Source organism: Dermacentor albipictus, chromosome 10 (genome assembly GCF_038994185.2).
Source record: "Dermacentor albipictus isolate Rhodes 1998 colony chromosome 10, USDA_Dalb.pri_finalv2, whole genome shotgun sequence".
NCBI classification, from domain to species: Eukaryota; Metazoa; Arthropoda; class Arachnida; order Ixodida; family Ixodidae; genus Dermacentor; species Dermacentor albipictus.
In genome coordinates this window covers 87,274,442-87,291,421 of record NC_091830.1, presented here as the reverse complement: position 1 = coordinate 87,291,421, position 16,980 = coordinate 87,274,442, and the positions used below count along the sequence as shown (strand labels likewise).

The following is a 16,980-nucleotide window of genomic DNA, read 5'->3' as shown; positions in this document are numbered from 1 at the left end:
GGCCACCCTGTATACGCAATGCCTCAGGACCTCGAGCGTATTGGAAACTGGGAAGAACGCCAACATAATCCTAATCCATAAAAAAGGAGATGCCAAAGACTTGAAAAATTATAGACTGATCGTCTTACTGTCCGTTGGCTACAAAGTACTTACTAAGGTAATTGCAATGGAATCAAGAACACCTTGCACTTCTGTCAACCAAAGGACCAGGGAGGATTTTGTAAAGGCTTCTCAACAATGGACCACGTTCACACTATCAATCAGGTGATAGAGGAATTTGTGGAATATAACCAACTCTTATATAAAGCTTTCATTGATTACGAGAAAGCATTTGATTCAATCGATACCTCAGCAGTCGTTCAGGCATTATGGAATCAAGGTGTAGACGAGCCGTGCGTAAATATACTGAAAGATATCTATAGCGGCTCCGCAGCCACCGTAGTCCTCCTTAAAGAAAGCAGCAAAAGCCTAATAAAGAAGGGCATCAGGCAGGGAGATACGATCTCCAATGCTATTCACAGCGGGTTTGCACGAGGTATTCTGACCTGGATTGGAAAGAATAGGGGATAAGAGTTAATCGAGAATACCTTAGTAACTTAGGGGACCAATTGTAATGCATGCTCACTGACCTTTACAGGCAAAGTAGAAGGGTGGGTCTAAAAATTAATCTGCAGAAAACTAAAGTAATGCTTAACATGTTCTGAAGAGAACAGCAGTTTACGATAGGTAGTGAGGCACTGGAAGTGGTAAGGGAATACATCTACTTAGGGCAGGTAGTGACCGCAGACCCGGATCATGAGACTGAAATAATCAGAAGAATAAGAATGGGCTGGGGTGCATTTGGCAGGCACTCTCAGATCATGAACAGCAGGTTGCCATTATCCCTCAAGAGAACAGTGTAACAGTTGTGTCTTACCAGTACTCGTGTACAGGGCAGAAACCTGAAGGCTTACGAAAAGGATTCCTATTAAATTCAGGACGACGCAACGAGGTATGGAAAGAAGAATGACGGGTGTAACATTAACGGGGGGATAAGAAGAGAGCAGATTGGGTGAGGAAAGAAATGTGATTTAATGACATCTTAGTTGAAATCAAGCAAAAAAAATCGGCATGGGCAGGACATGTAATGAGGAGGGAAGATAACCGATTATCATTAGGGGTTACGGATTGGACTCCAAGAGAAGGGAAGCGTAGCAGAGGGCAGTAGAAAGTTATGTGGGCAGATGAGATTAAGAAGTTTGCAGGGACAACATGGCCACAATTAGCGCATGACCTGGGTAGTTGGAGAAGTATGGGAGAGCCCTTTGCCCTGCAGTGGGCGTAGGCAGTCTGATGATGATGATGATGATTTTCCTATATCCTTCACAGCAGCTGAAGCAGTAGGCTAGCAAAGAAGACGCACAGAGAGGACGTAATGGCGCATGAGTTCGGAAAACCTGAGAGGGTGCCCAAGAAAAAAAGAATGTGGGCGAGTGGAGGCGACTCCACATCAGGTTTTGCAAGCGCTTGCTGCACCCAGAAAAGTGTTGCCTAGCAATGGAACCGCGTCTCTTCCTTCTTTCGCCCTTCTTTCTATGCACACTTCTTTCTTTCTTGCTTTTTTCGGTGGTAATGCTAGCTATGCACGCGGTGAAATGTAACCTTAATACTCGCACATGTGCCACACTATCACAATTTGCACTTATTAGACGTGCTTGTGCTTTGACATGGTTCAGGTGTCTGCCTTGAGCTAGAAAGATGTGGTATCCACCGCAAGAAATGTCAAATATAAGCAAAAAAGCAAGGGACATTCCACTTCGGAGGTGACATGAAGCTACCTTTTTGTTGGTAGTTCTCTCAACGTCAGCATCTGTTTTGCACTCGTCACTCTTATTATACGGAGCTTCGGTGATGTGTGGCAGCAGAATCTATGGAAAATTGCAACAGTGCGTTTTGAGAGCCAACAGCGATGTTTTTGGGGTTAGCTCATCTGCTGACAACTTATGAACTGATGTGCTGATGGGTGAATGGTTAATTTTGGGGCTTTCGCTATAACAGTCTTTCAGAATAATCAAAAATTTATCACAGTCCCCTCTAGTTCGAAATCTTAGACGTTTCTTGTGAAATACTGACAAGATTGAAGGGCTTCTATTCCACATTCCTCAGATGAAATGGCAATTGCTGTACAGTGTGCATGGGAGTATCCATATGTCACTTGAAGCTGTATCCATACAAGTGATTTTATTTAACAAGACAATAACTGTGTGTCCTCTATATACACCACAGATCCCCAACTTAGAGGCCATATTGAAAGCCTGGTTTGTCCGCGTCCTTCCCCATACGTCCTTGTATGAGACCTGCACTTTAAGCTCGCTTGAGGGAGGTCGGTATGTGATATTATAGGTGAACTCATTGAGAATCTTCAAATGTCCTATGGGACAAGTATAGGTAATACAACGTAGCCTACTTTTTTTCTAGCATGGTACATAATAGTTTTTTCTAGAGTCACATCCTCTGCATGCTCACTTCCTTGCATGCAATGGCTGATGATTAAAATGCCTCTTTAGAAGTGGTAATGTCCCAGGGTTACTAGAGGCTATTGAAGAGTGTGCATGTCCCTAATGTTTAAAGCGATGGTGTCTATGTGTTTTGGAAACTGGGATAAATTCAAGCAGCTTTCCAGCCTGACACCTCCATGAACATGACTCTTCATAGGTAAAATGACATGCCGTATACTTTGAGCTGCACGCAAAATCACCCTTCCATCTTCAAGCACTCAAGTCAACCCAAATCCTTTGTAAGGTGAGGAATGCAAATTGGCATCACAAAAAGTAGAATAAGACCTGGGTTTTAATTTAGTGTACCCAACATTTAAAATTCCAATTCCTTTTAAACAATGCTGAGCAACTTGGAGATGGGTGCATCCAAAAGCAAAAAAAGGAGTAATTGGTCAAGGTGCATTTTGTCCATAAACTCGCACATATTCTACAAACTCTATAGCACGGTGTGTAGAGTAATAGAGCTAACACCCTCACCCTTGTTTTTGTCACGGGCTATAGACTATGATAGCAAGCCTAGATATTTGGCGCACATTTGGGTGGATACCTAGTTGACAAAAGTACTGGAAAAAATTTCTTGCACACAAGCATGACTGCTGAATTAAAATCACTTTGACCATTGCCTAAGTTAGGACCAGTGAGTGTTTCTTTGTCTTTCCAATTGTATTTATTTTAACCATGGGACATACAGATTTTTTCCCCAAGAGTGTTTTTAAGGAAATGTTTGTCTTCTTTTTCTTTTACAGCGAAGCTGTTAGCATCTCTGTGTCGGTCCTTGAGCATAAATTATCATTGGCAATGGCTCATCCCCCTCGTAATGCAGAGGCTACAAGCAATCGGCAAAGTGAAGCGATCAGTGCAAACAATCATTGAAATATCTCGTGCAGCAAACAGAACAGCATACGTTTAAATAAAGTAGAAGTGCAAAAAAATACCTCAACCATAAATTAAGCATTGTATGGCGCCCTTAGCAGTTGTATTGGTGGTTTTGGAAAAGTTTTGTTGGCCATCAATTTCCTTAGGGCTTCTATAGTGAGTGAATGTTTTTTTTTTTATTCTGGACTTATACGCCAGCATGTTTAGTTTGCTTTACTACATGGATTATCTGTTCGTTTCTTATCATTATCTTGAGCCGACGGGTCACTATTATCTTGGCACCCTATGGCCTTAGTAGGATTTGTGTCATTCCGTACATCATCGCCATTTAATGAACAATATTTGCTGGCAGATTATTCATGTCTGAAAAGGGTCGTGAAAATGTCGGTATAGGTAAGTCTGAAAAATGTTTCTACAATCACCCTGTACATACCTTGCCGCATATGGACAGTTAAATTTGTCGTTATGATGGTCTGTACACCTACACTTTCAAAATGCAGGCTGCTGTGTTTCAGGCTATGTCAAGAGAAGATACAGTCACTGCCAGCACTGAATATGCATTTGGCAACTTTCATACAGGTGGTATGCCATGCTCGCAGTCCACCTCAGCAGCGAAGATTAGTTACAGCAGACAATTCTGAAAAATTGCCCGTGATGTATAGTCTGAGGTCTTATAGGGAAGGAGGACTCTCTTTCATGGTCAATGCAAGATGGGCACCTTGTGTATATGTTTGTGGGGCTCCTAAGTATGTTATTCACATGCTTATTCTTGCCAATTGCTTGTTTTGGTATTGTATTAGGAATACTGGCTGCTGCATCCTTTTAATCATGGCACATTCTCATATTTATGTTGCCCTGTGGCATTCATTGTCCTGAAGACCACAAAACAAATAAAGCTAGGCAAAGGCGTAAACTACGTATAACTTGTGCCAACATTGGATGCAGACAGTCTTGGTCAAGTTTGTGATAAAAGAAAATAAATATGCTAAGGAACTGGCAGTAATGTAAACTGCTTTGTTGCCGTGCGTACGCAAACTTACTTTTATCTGAATAATATGAAGTGTGTCATCAAAACATTAGTGGAAACATTACACTTTGCAGTAGTGGCTGTATGCACGAAGGCTACACACCAACTCAACTTGCTTTGCAATTTTAGAGCAAGAGCTCCACTATTCTATGTCTCTCAAGGCCATTTGTCGTGTCGCATTGACTTTGAGGCGGTACGTGATCCGTTGCAGAAAGGTGTTGCAACTGCGTTCGCACTGAGCCTAGCCGCTGCGAGCGCAATAGAAGGTTAATGTGCTAATATAGTCAGACGTACAGTGAGCACGCGCACATGTTATGTCATGTTGGCAAGAGCATCAACGTCTATAGTTTGACAGTTCGACTGGTGGTTCGAAGCACCCAGCATTGAGCGACGCTTGTCCACGCGCCAATTAGGTCGTGGTATAAATGCTCCTTTAACCGCTGCTTCGCTAGCACTTGGTCGCTCAGTCTCTCACCATGGATGGCACGCCGGCTGGGCTGTCTGTGCCTGCGCTTTAGCGCAAGTTGCAGGCTGAGTCCAATGATCCAGTAGAGATAGCTAGATGGCATGCTGCGAAATTCCAAGAAAGTGCTAAGTTGCCTGCTAAAGCTGTGGTGCAAAAGGAAGCCTGAGTAGCTTGTTATAGAGAATCTTGCCAAGCCTGTAAGTGTCCCAAGATCAAATGTACTGCAGTTGCCGTCGTAGTTCAGCAACATAAAGAACAATAAGGAGAAGATGAAGCCATCAATATAAGCAACGGCACCCAGGTAGCTTGACTGCGATTGCCAGGTTTCACCGTGACTTTACAGACAACCTGTTCCGCAATGTGTGTAACGAGTATGAAAGACTGCGGCCCAACTTTACTAAAGCATTATGTGCATAGTCTTGCGAAACCAAGCCAAACAGACATTTTGCTGTTGATGACTACGTTTACAAGAGCTAAACCTTAGCCAGATTTTTTTAAATGTACAGCCAAAACCCATTATAGTGAACAACCTTGTGGGCTAAGAAATAGCTTGATCTATCAGGTGATTTGATATACACAAACTCGCCTATAACGTACCCAGATAAGCTTGTTTTTTTTGTTATGCAATTCTAAAATGCCGACGATTTGTTCTTAAGGGCTGCAATCGCGAAACATACTCAAACTCTTATCCAGCAAACGCTTGGGCTATGGCTGGATGTGCATGGAATAGATGTTTCATTTGTTCGTCCTTTCTAGACTGGACTCTGGCAGTGTAATCAATAGATCAGCACATTTGGCGTGCAAAATGGGAGAATACTTCAAAGATATTTATTACTCCCATGCAAATATTCAACCTTTTTAATGCAAATCAAATAGTTGTTGCTTTTTTCTTTCTTTCGTATTGTTTGAAAAGTCGCTATCTGAAAGTTTGAATATTCACTTCTCTTGAATATCTGGAGAACAAGATCACTTATTGGAGTCTTAATCGATAGAAAACAACTAAATAAAGTTGTGTTCCTAATGACACTTCTGTAGGGGAGCTGCAGTTGCTGCACCACTTCCCGATTCAATGCACGTTGCAGATATAATTTCTGCCGAATTTGTTCCCAATGGTTCATTATGCACGCCTCACTTTTAGGCAGCGTGTATGCGAATTAGTGGTCTCGACGTAGGCAAAACAATTTATTATTTGCCCAATTGCACCATAGTTTTGCCCCTTTAAAACAATATGCAGTGCTATAGCATTGCTCTTGTCTTCTTGAAGGAATTCGAAATTCTATCTGCATTTGTTTGTCAATTTGCAAACAATGTTGCATGCATTTAGATATGTCTGTAGTTGAGCCATGTAAATACAATGTATAAGCCTTTTTTTTAGACAAGCATAAAGCAAGCTATATTTCATTGTGTTCAGAAATAAAATATTAGATTTAATGTCTTGAGATTGGTTTCTCGAACACAATGAACGGGCTTAATTCGACTCCGGTTCATTCAATTTTTGGTTCTAACTCTGCCGAGAGTCCTGACCAGCTCCATGCATTTCTATGCTCCCTAAGTTCTGTTATTTCGATCCTAGGGTTAGCTTTTGCCGGATAATTCAAACTTGACAAGTGAACAGGCAGGCGACTGACCCCTACTGAGACCCCATGTAATGACCCCTTTAGTAGGAGCGTCTGTCTTGACGGAGCTTATGAGGAAATGGTTGCTTTGAACACGTCATCGTTAGTCGAAAGCGCCGCTTTTCTCTCTAGGAAAATTGTCAAGCAATAAGCCTAGCTCACAATGTCCTATTACAGTAATTAGCCGATTATGATGTGTGCCTGCCTTTATTCTTGAGAATAAAATTGAGCCGAAAATTGCCTGAATGTTGCAATCCCACAATAAACCAAAACTGCATTTACAGCATTTGTATGTTTTACCACAGAACGCGGCCATATTGCTGCGAAGATAACTGTATGAAACTGTGTGGCGAAGCCCTCTTTAAAAAGCCGGGCGCCCATTGTGCACCAATTTTTCTTACGAAAAAATTTGGCACGCATTAGATTTCTACTTAAGGAGCTATCATGTCATTTCTACGTCTGCTTTCTACTTTGCAAACATAGAAAGTGTGCATGCATTTGATTCGGGGGCATGTTAAAATCTGGCGACTACTGCCAAATGAATCGGCAGCATGTCATTATCTTTTTGCACCTAGTGTTTCTTTGTTGTGATTGGTTGTTCATATCCTGTAATACAAATTCAGTTAGCTAGACCCCTTTTAGGGCACTAAATAAATGATTCTGTTTGATGACTTTGCCTTGTTTATTATTGTTGATACAGTAAAACCCTGTTAACTCAGAGATTTGAGATACTTCTCCAGAGTATTACACAAGAGGTTCTCTAGAGAAGAACTGAAAAATATATGGGGTTGATACAAAGCCGGAGAAAATTTTCAGCTTAACCGATATTTTCAGGTATCAGCGTTCAAGTTAATGATGGCTTACTATATTTCCATGCTTGGACTTATAGCATGTAATCAACTTATTCAGTTTGGTATGCTGTTTATGTCCTGTTGACTGCTCCAAGAGAATTTGAGCGATTGCACTTGGAAGTTCGCTTCTGATTGCCATTGAATGCACTGGTATGACAAATATTAATCAGCAATTTAAGTTACTAGACAGCTGTTAATATGCATCGGCTTACCCCATCTCCACATTGGTACAACTACAGTTATGACAGTTCTGCTGGCACAGGCGCTTCATCTTTCTCTAGTAATATTTCTTTGAAGCGCCTGAAAAATTCTTTGTTTTTTAATAATAAAAGTAACAGGGAACCTTTTTTTTAATATGATAATAGCTTCTCAGCGTTGTGTCTAATTGTTTCTGTGTGCTCCCTGGAATGGTACGAATTGAGTACAAGCATTATTTCTTCCATAGAAGCATTTTTATGGCGGTACAATACTGTTAGCACTGCAGGCAACTATTGCATACTGTTCATTTCACAACACGCAGAACAGTGATCACTTACACTGGGTGATACAAGTATAGACTGAACAGAACTATATAGATTCGTAAACATTTATTCTAGTATTTTCTTCTAGCAGGTTCATGTCTCTACCGTTTGATAAAAGGAAAAAGAATCCCATATCATTAACATTTTATTACCTGATGCACTGATGCCATAATTTTGAAGTTTGCACTGGCACTAGTCATCTTCTGGCGAATAAAGTCTTCAGAGAAAACCATAAACACTTCACTTAAAACTTCTATTGCAGCCTGCAAGTCCACAATAATGGTTACCTTACTGCTAGGCAGCCAATAAAAGGTACGCATGAATAAGAATTTGCGATTTTGAACACGAATCTGAACCTATACAGCTTCATATGACCTTACATCAACTTGAACATTATTTTTGTGTGCTTCCAGGAATGGAAAAGTGTGCAAGGCTCTGACTTAAAATGGAGCCTAGTAGAGATTTTTATAATTTCTATATGCAGTTTATAAAAGAATATTTAAAATCAGCCAAGAAAATCCTTTTCTTCTAGGTGTATCATTTAAGTAAAAAATTTAATCATAAGCATAGCTATCGAGAGCATTGATAATTGATATCCTTAAATAATACAATAATTGCAAGACACGTGCATCCTCTGAATTCTTGTACATGTGCACACAAAATTTGGCTTCGATTGGGCCACACTTTACAAAAATATTTTTTTGCACAAGTACTAGTACAAACAAAGTAAGATTGAAAAAAAAGATGAAAATCAAGTTGAAAGTTTATAAACTTGGTATTACTGTTGCGTATGATCCATTGTGTGAAATTTGGCGAGAACGCAGAACAGTCTTTTGCAGTTTAACATTTTCATGCTGTGTCATTGGTATCCTAACTCTAGCGAGCTTCGCTCTTCTGGTGGGCTTTCTTTCCTGTACTCTGATGAAAGCATTTAGCGATAAAATGCATTCCACCGAATTATTTGGTTCTTCACTTGTCTCTTTGGTATCCCAGAGCTAACAGTTGCCGAGTTGGCATGGTTACCAACTCCTGTAGAACCTCCTCAAAACTTATGTTGTACAACAGTATGGATTTGGAAGTGACTGTCTCCACAGCATGAAACCAATTGCTGGTTGTTGAAATTCTTAGCCGTGTTTTGGAGTTTGTGCAGTATACAGCGAAGCACCAAATTTTGGCTCATCCTCCTCTCATATGTAAGAAGCACAGCCTTCGCTTGAGCACTGGTGAAAAATGAAGAATCAGCTGTTGTCGACTCAGGCAGTGCCAGTGCTCGTTTGTTGCACCAGGAAAGCTTGTGATGTCGCCAGTATATCTGTGGTTGCGAACCTCATCTGTAGGGCATGAATGGAAATTTGAAGCTCTTACTGCTGCGGTGCCCCCATTAGATTTATTTTTTGCAATATTCTTGCTGGAGAAATGTCTTGGCATTCTTGCATGTAGAAATATGATGTTGAAACATAAATATAGAATAAAAATGTAGAAACAATAAATATTTAAACAAAAATAGTTTTTCGGCTTGCACCTCTCCTTTATCAGGTTAGTCACACAATGAGATAGACGATAGAGTTCTAGAAGAAGACCTCGTACATAATCTATATTAAGCTGTACATTGCCTCCCGTCTTGTAGTTTTTGAGGAGTAACAGAGCAATAGCATACTATGGCAGATGATTAGTTGCATTCTCGAGGATTTACATATCGCGGTACTTGCACTGAGCTAAGCCAGGTCATGCAAGCAATGCAAGAAGACATGTTGAACTTAGCTTCTCTGCGAGGTTAGCACAATTTGTTTTCTTCAGTTTACCTCAGGTATGAATGCATCTGTTAACATCATTGACATTGTTTGTGCTTAGCAATGCAATATGTCCCGTGTTGAAGCAGCTCAAGTTATGCAAATGTACATGAACAGTGTTGCAGCAGCATCTTGCCATTTAGCTTGGTTTGCGTTTAGATTTGGGGTGTGTACAGTGCAAGTAGAAACCAGTTTCAGAAAAACACTGTGACAGGTTACCATGTGTTGCAAACAGAAACTTACTTTGCTATGTGTTATATAGTAATAGCTCAGAAAACTATTTAACCACCATATTAAACCATGAACTAGTTGTAATGTCTTGCTCTCAAAATTAAAATGCAGCTCGCAACTGCATTGTGTGTTGTAATGTTTGTTGGCCTGGTAACTGTGCTTGAGCTTCTCTTCATTCTTGATAACACTTTTCCACCCTCTTTCTCTCTCTAGGTGTATGTCACTGATGGATGAAGAGCGCCATGTTGTGGCCCCCGCCGTCTACCATCTTGATAATATGCGATGTCACTTTTTATTCGTTTCTGTACATTGTAAACCTTCCTGCATCTTCGTTACTGGTGCCTCCAGTAGTGTTACTGATTTACATAATATGATTTGATATTTTTCAGCTACGCTCACATATTTTTTCCTGTAGGTTCTTCCTTGGCGTTTTGTTTGGTTATTATTCTGTTTCAGCCTTTTCATCATGTTTGCATGTTAGCATTTCCTTTAGTTGTATTCACTGTTTCATGTTGAATAGAAATTCTGTTTGCTCAATTTGCCTCAGTTCAAAAGTGGCAGTGTTTGTTGAATGTATGTGCATTTTTAATTTTTGTTGATGTTTAAAACCTTTGACAGTCAATGACGTAAATATACGGCGCCGCGAACAAGTCCGAAAATGGTTGATGCCATATATTTACGGTGCAGTCTCTACGTTTAAAAAGTGCGCCAATTTCCTAACTTTTTCTTTTCTGTCGTACTGCCACTATGTGGGCATACAGGGAATTCTTTGTGCGCGCCTCCCTCTCTCGTTTTTCGTCGCATGGTTTGTTTTAGCACTAGTTTGTTCCTGCGCATCTATATACTACCGCTCGCACATTGGCGCGTGTGCGCCAGTTTGGATTTTGTTTCGCAGGCGGTTTTGGCTTTTTGTGCTTTCAAAACTGATGGCTATCTCGTTACTAATCGCTCAAAGGGCGACCGCTTGTTTCTCGCTTGTTTCGTGCTCACAAGGGTGCGCATAGGAAGGATGTCGCTGTGCATGCATTCTTGTTTTTTCTTTAGACCCGCGAGAACTGATTGCCCTAGCTGGTTGGCGATAAGATGAAGATTAGCGGAAGTTTGTCACACGTGTGGCTTTTTTGATGCGCACACAACCAAACAGTTTTCTTGAGTGCGCACACCTATGCAGTTCGATTACGCTATGGACGTACATATTAGTGTAAGAGCAGGAACATTTGAGACTTCCGAAATATTCTCGTGTGCGGATTTTCAAAGCCTTCAACTAAGTGCATAAAAATGCATCAAATCTTTAATTGTGATAAGTTTATTTCCTTTATTATTCTTGTTATTCATGAATGAAGTGTGCATATATAGCAATGTAAAAGATTTTTTTTCTCATTTTACGGTCACCCTAGAAAAATTACAGTAAATTTTTTTCAAAATAAGTCCCTGAAAAGAATTGGAATCCGCATTAAAAGAAATCAACCCTGGGTGGTCGCATATGGCAAAAAAAAAAATCGACCCTCAAAGGGTTAATTCTTGCACTTGTAATATGTAATCTTTTGGCACCTTTAGCATTTTATTGTGTCTTGTGCTCCAAGGCTAGTTGAGTGATCGCACTTGCAAGTTGACCTAATACAGGCAGTAGGTCTTGATTACACCACTGTTTGAAGAAACAAATTCACTGAAGTTGGTCTGTGATCTGGCTAGATATATTTTATTTCTGTATTTTATACTTTTATTGTGATAGCAATTACATGGGCACTCCAGGCGCATTGCTGACCTCAGTCAATGTCGCCATGAGTTTCGTGTAAAGCCCAAGGGCGATAAAATCGTCGATGCGCACTTTGTGCTGTACGTGCGATTGACAGTGTGCGAGGATGAGCCAGCAAATGTGCCTTAATCTCACCTGCGTGAGTGAGGAAAGTGGGCCGGAAGCATGTCTTCTGTCCTATGCGACGTACAGCGGTGAGGCGAGAGTCTACACCAGTGGCAGGTGCTTGTGGTGTCGCCGTGCGGTTGCCGTAACTCGAAACCAGCTTGCGACGTGGCCAAAGTGCAAGCCCGCACTGGCCTCACTTTTAAAAGGATCTGCGATGTTTTGCAGAGTGCTCGCAGTTCCAGTAGCTTTGTATGCTCTGTGCTTTTGATGTTTCGTTTGCATTGAAACGAGAGATGCATGAAGGTCAATTCACTCATTGCTGCTGCCATGATTCCTCACTCCAGCATTTTCACAGCAAGTTTCCGCGGTCATGATGCGAGATGTTTAAGTTCATGTGTACCTGTGCGCACCTGGCACTGTGCTTGTTAATTTAATAAGCGAATGTGTACAAGTTTCTACGGCCGGTAAATGTACTTTCCTTACTTTGTATAGCTATCTAATGATTTGCTGTCGCAATCAATGCTTTGGCTTTCGGTCAAAGCTGCGACTTTTTTGCAGTGTGTCTCCTTTGGTACGTTTAGAAGAATCATCCCTCTGTTTCTACAGTCTCAGCTCTGAAGCATTAATTGCAGATTCAAGACATTGTTTCTTTTCTCTCTTGTGTACTGGACATAGTATCTTTTGCTATTGCTTTGTTTTATGAGACATGTTTATATAGATATATACTAAAAGTGTGTTATAAATCAAATATATTTATTGTTGAGGCAACTGTGCTGGGGCTATGGCAGCGAAGCATTTCTTATGGCGACCGGTTGCTTCTTTCCATACATTACCTTTTCTTTTCTTGAGTCTTTTGAATTGTGAAATTTTATTGCATTTGTTGATGTAGAAGCTTTTGCGCAGGAGTCGGTAAAACTGGGTTTTCCATCCTTTGTAGTTTTTATTTTCATTGTGTTGTATAATCTGTCTGGTTTCTTTTCTTGTACTTGCATGCATGTGCGTGGCCGTTTCCTGCTCATCAGCAACCAAAGTATTACAAGCTTCTGATTTTTGTGCTCATTTTGTCACCTGTAAAGTCAGATTGTTGTTGTCCTAATTGAGCAGTATTTGTCTTAATTGAGCAGTACATGTTAAGGTTGCTCAGATCTTATATGCTTAACCTAAGTAAGTATGACACAATAATGTAGCTGAAAAATAATGTTTGCGAACAAGAGCATTGCTGGAGCAACATCTAGACCACTGTATGCAGTTGTATTGAGCGTTGAACATTGGCGTGTTTTCTAGATGTTCCAAATGTCAAGCAGCGGTCGGTGCAGTCTACTGCTGAACCCTGTTGTAGTTATGTCGCCAGCAGCCGCCACCCACGATGCCGGTTCAGCCAAGAAAAATTTTATTTTATGCAGTATTATGCAGTAATAGGAGAGAATAAGTACCTTCCATAAAAGTAGTGGTTATAACGTAGCAGATTTGACTAAAAGTAACTGGTACCCGTTCAAAGCTCCTTCCTGCTAGTATTCTCGTCACCTGAGTAACCGCACACTGCATTGCTTCTTGCATTTAAATAATAGTCGTTGCTCTTGTATGGTCCTATATAAAGCGGTCGCCTCAAGTGTATGTATTTGTGAAGCCAGTAGCTATGTTTCTTACTGATGTGCTTATGTACCAGACTGCTTGTTTTGGCATTGAACTTCGGGTTTCTTTGATAGAAAAACTGAAAACCCTGCGACAGCAGCTTGCAATAATGCTACAATCCTCGTTCTCTGACTTCCATCATCATCATTATCAGCCTGGTTACGCCCACTGCAGGGCAAAGGCCTCTCCCATAGTTCACCAACAACCCCGGTCATGTACTAATTGTGGCCATGCCGTCCCTGCAAACTTATTAATCTCATCCGCCCACCTAACTTTCTGCCGCCCCCTGCTACGCTTCCCTTCCCTTGGGATCCAGTCCGTAACCCTTAATGACCATCGGTTATCTACCCTCCTCATTACATGTCCTGCCCATGCCCATTTCTTTTTCTTGATTTCAACTAAGATGTCATTAACTCGTGTTTGTTCCCTGACCCAATCTGCTCTTTTGTTATCCCTTAACGTTACACCTATCATTCTTCTTTCTATAGCTCGTTGTGTCGTTCTGACTTTATGATGTTCCTAAAATTAAATTTGCTTTCTTTGCGAAAATGTCAATTTTTCCATCTGGGTCATTGAGCAATCACTCATAGCATATTTCCCAGTCTACAAGTCTTTTTTCTTTCGGAAATTTTCGTTGGTGCGTCTTATACACCAGTAGAACTTGTATACATCTCTTTCCTGTTTCTTTTTCTTTTCTTTTTTTTTTTTGAGGTATACGGTTGTCAAAATCGTATTGGATACTATGGCCTCCAGCAACCCACTGAGTTTCCTCTGGCAGTTGCTTCAGGTTGTGTGCGCGCTATGGCGGTACCGGGTTCTATTGTGATAGAGCTGGGAAGCACACAGTGCGAGAAGGATGGAGCAGCAATGTGAGTGGTGGAAGGCCACAAGTCGACAGACTACGAAGTCGGCGCATCTCAGCTCGCTTTCAAGATACGCGCGTGCCTTTGTGCAAACTACGCAGTTGCTACGACAGTACAAACCTTCCTCCCGTGTCCGCTTTGCACCTTTGTGCACGATTTGGCTTCCAGTTGCACACTTTAAATTGCACTTACAGCATAGATGGCGCACGGAGACGATGTTATTGCCCTTGGAATTCATGCAGTATATAGCAGCGGCCATGATGGCAGAAATACACAATATGACCATGACCTGCGTTCACGAAGTGAAATGTCACTGTATTTTAAGTCGCTTACCGACTGAACAGCTGCGTCTTATACACTGGCGCGACTTATATACCATATTGTTCTGAAAAACTGCAGTTCTGAGGGGGGTGCGATTTGTAGAAGAGGGACTTATACACTGGAAAATTCATATACCGCAAATCAAAAATAATAGATAAGCCGTACTTCGTTTGTCTAATCTGAAATTACCATCAATATTTCTTCAATAAAGAAAACAGCAATTGTCAGTATTAGGATCTACGTTGTGTTTTTTGCATTGGCATTTCATAATTTCAATTTTGTTTTCAAATCAAAAGCATTGGTATGGTAACCTGTTATAATTTGTTTATGCAGCATCGAGGCCTTCCAGCTGTCAAGCTGCCACTACGGAAAGTGCCAAGTCACATGAGGGACGCCGCCACCACTGTAACTTCTGTGACTATAAGACTGATAATGTATGTCGTCTGAAAAGACACACCATGTGCCATACAGGCGAGCGGCCGTTTGAATGCCATTTGTGCCCTCAGAGCTTCTCACGAAAGTACGATCTCAAAGTACACCTGCGTACTCACAGAGGGGAGAGGCCATTTCAGTGCCCTTCATGCCTTCGGAGCTTCCAACAAAAGACTCATCTCAATGTACACCTCCGCATTCACACAGGGGAGAGGCCATTTCAGTGCCCTTCATGCCTTCGGAGCTTCCAACAAAAGACTCATCTCAATGTACACCTCCGCATTCACACAGGGGAGAGGCCATTTCAGTGCCCTTCATGCCCTCGAGGCTTCTCACTTAAGAGCACTCTTACTGATCACCTCCGCACTCACACAGGTGAGAGGCCATTTCAGTGCCACTTATGCCTTAAGACGTTTACAATGAGAGGCAACCTTAATAAGCACCTGCGCCGTCACAAGGGCAAGTGACCCTTTCAATGCTAATTCTGTTTTAAGAGCTTTTTCGTTAACTCCTTATTTACTTGTCAGAACTGTGCAAGTGTTAAAGAAGCTCTGTAAGACATATAAAGCTGTGGGTTTAGTATCAACGATATGTGTTCATCGTTACTACTTGTGTATTCTAATGCATATAAGAAACTGCTGCAAAGTAGGCTGCTATCACTGCGCGTGTATAGCTTCCTGCTATCCATTGATAGTGCTTGTTTATGCTTGCAGCAAGTTTTACTTGATTGTATCTGTTTGTTTGATCTGAAGGGTGGCTATTAAAAGACACCTGCGACAAAATAAATATTTCTTGTTTTGGCAGCGTACGTCTGCTGTGTCTTAATACTTTGTCTCAGCCTGCCAGCATGGTGTAGCAATCGCAACAAGAAATGTATTCACATATTGGAATGCAAGGGCTTTGCTGTTTGTGCATTGTAGTGTCAAGTACCACCGTTTGATGAGGCAACAGCATTGCAAAGGATGCAAATAAGACAATACTTCTTGTCTTGGCTCTTAGATCAAAGTGAATTGACGTATTCAATGGGTGATGTTCTTGTAAGATGAACCAATTCACCTACAAGGAGGCCGTTGAAATTCTGGAGGTCTTCTAGAAACCCAGGCCAAATCAGGTTGGAGAAAAAGCTTCAGATTTTTATTCTTATGCAAAATGAAGGCAAATTACCGCAGCAGTTGATCGTCGAGCTCAGACAAGCTGACAAATGCAACTTTGGTGACTGTTCACAATCGCCAAAAGCGAAGTGTCGGTGCTTAGTAATGAAGTCATCCGTGGCGTGCAGCACATGTTTTGTGAAGGCGTCGATGAAAATGGACCTTGGCGCCCTGTTATGCGTCATTCCCTGCAACGTCTACAACATACACTGCACAATGTTGCTTAAAACCAAGAAGACAGACTTAAGGTTGTCCTGGTAACTGGGAGCTCTAGCTATGGCTGGCAAGGTTACAATGACAGTTTGCTATGAGTGCAAGTCATTGACTGCTTCCATGACAGTAATTCATCATTCAGGGCCATGTTTATCTGCTTGCAACCTTATTCGAGCCCTGAACAATCTCAGGTGCTACAGTCCCAAACCTCAGGAGTAGTAGCAGACGACATAAGGACCTCAAAGAAATGTTGCAGTATCAGCGTCTTCAAGCCAGAACTAGGTCCGTTCAAAGCTCTGCCTGTTCACCTGTACGTCAAGAGGGGAGCCCCTGTGTAGTTGTCAAGGCAAGGCTACTGTCGTATGCAGTGCGAGACAAGGTGACTGAAAAGCTTGAAAGGCTAGTCAAGTCGGGCGTGCTTTCTCCTGTGACTCACTGAGGATAGGTTACACCAATTGTGCTGGTACTGTAGAAAGATGGATCTGTTGATCTGTGTTTACTACGACCTAACTGTAAATGCAGCATGTGTCACAACATAATCTGCTTCCAGTCGTCGATATTTTTTCAGCAGTGCACAATGGAGACATCT

At 41.5% G+C, this 16,980-nt stretch overlaps 1 long non-coding RNA gene across 2 annotated transcripts in view; it reads left to right on the top strand.

Annotated features, from left to right (window-relative positions):
• Positions 1 to 15,835, top strand: part of LOC135910233 (uncharacterized) — a 34,790-nt gene extending 18,955 nt beyond the window's left edge. For both annotated transcript variants that reach the window (XR_011509207.1, XR_011509208.1), the window contains one exon: positions 14,929 to 15,835. This is a non-coding gene — a long non-coding RNA (uncharacterized lncRNA). The remainder of the gene's footprint in view (positions 1 to 14,928) is intronic.
• Positions 15,836 to 16,980: the final 1,145 nt, after the last annotated feature.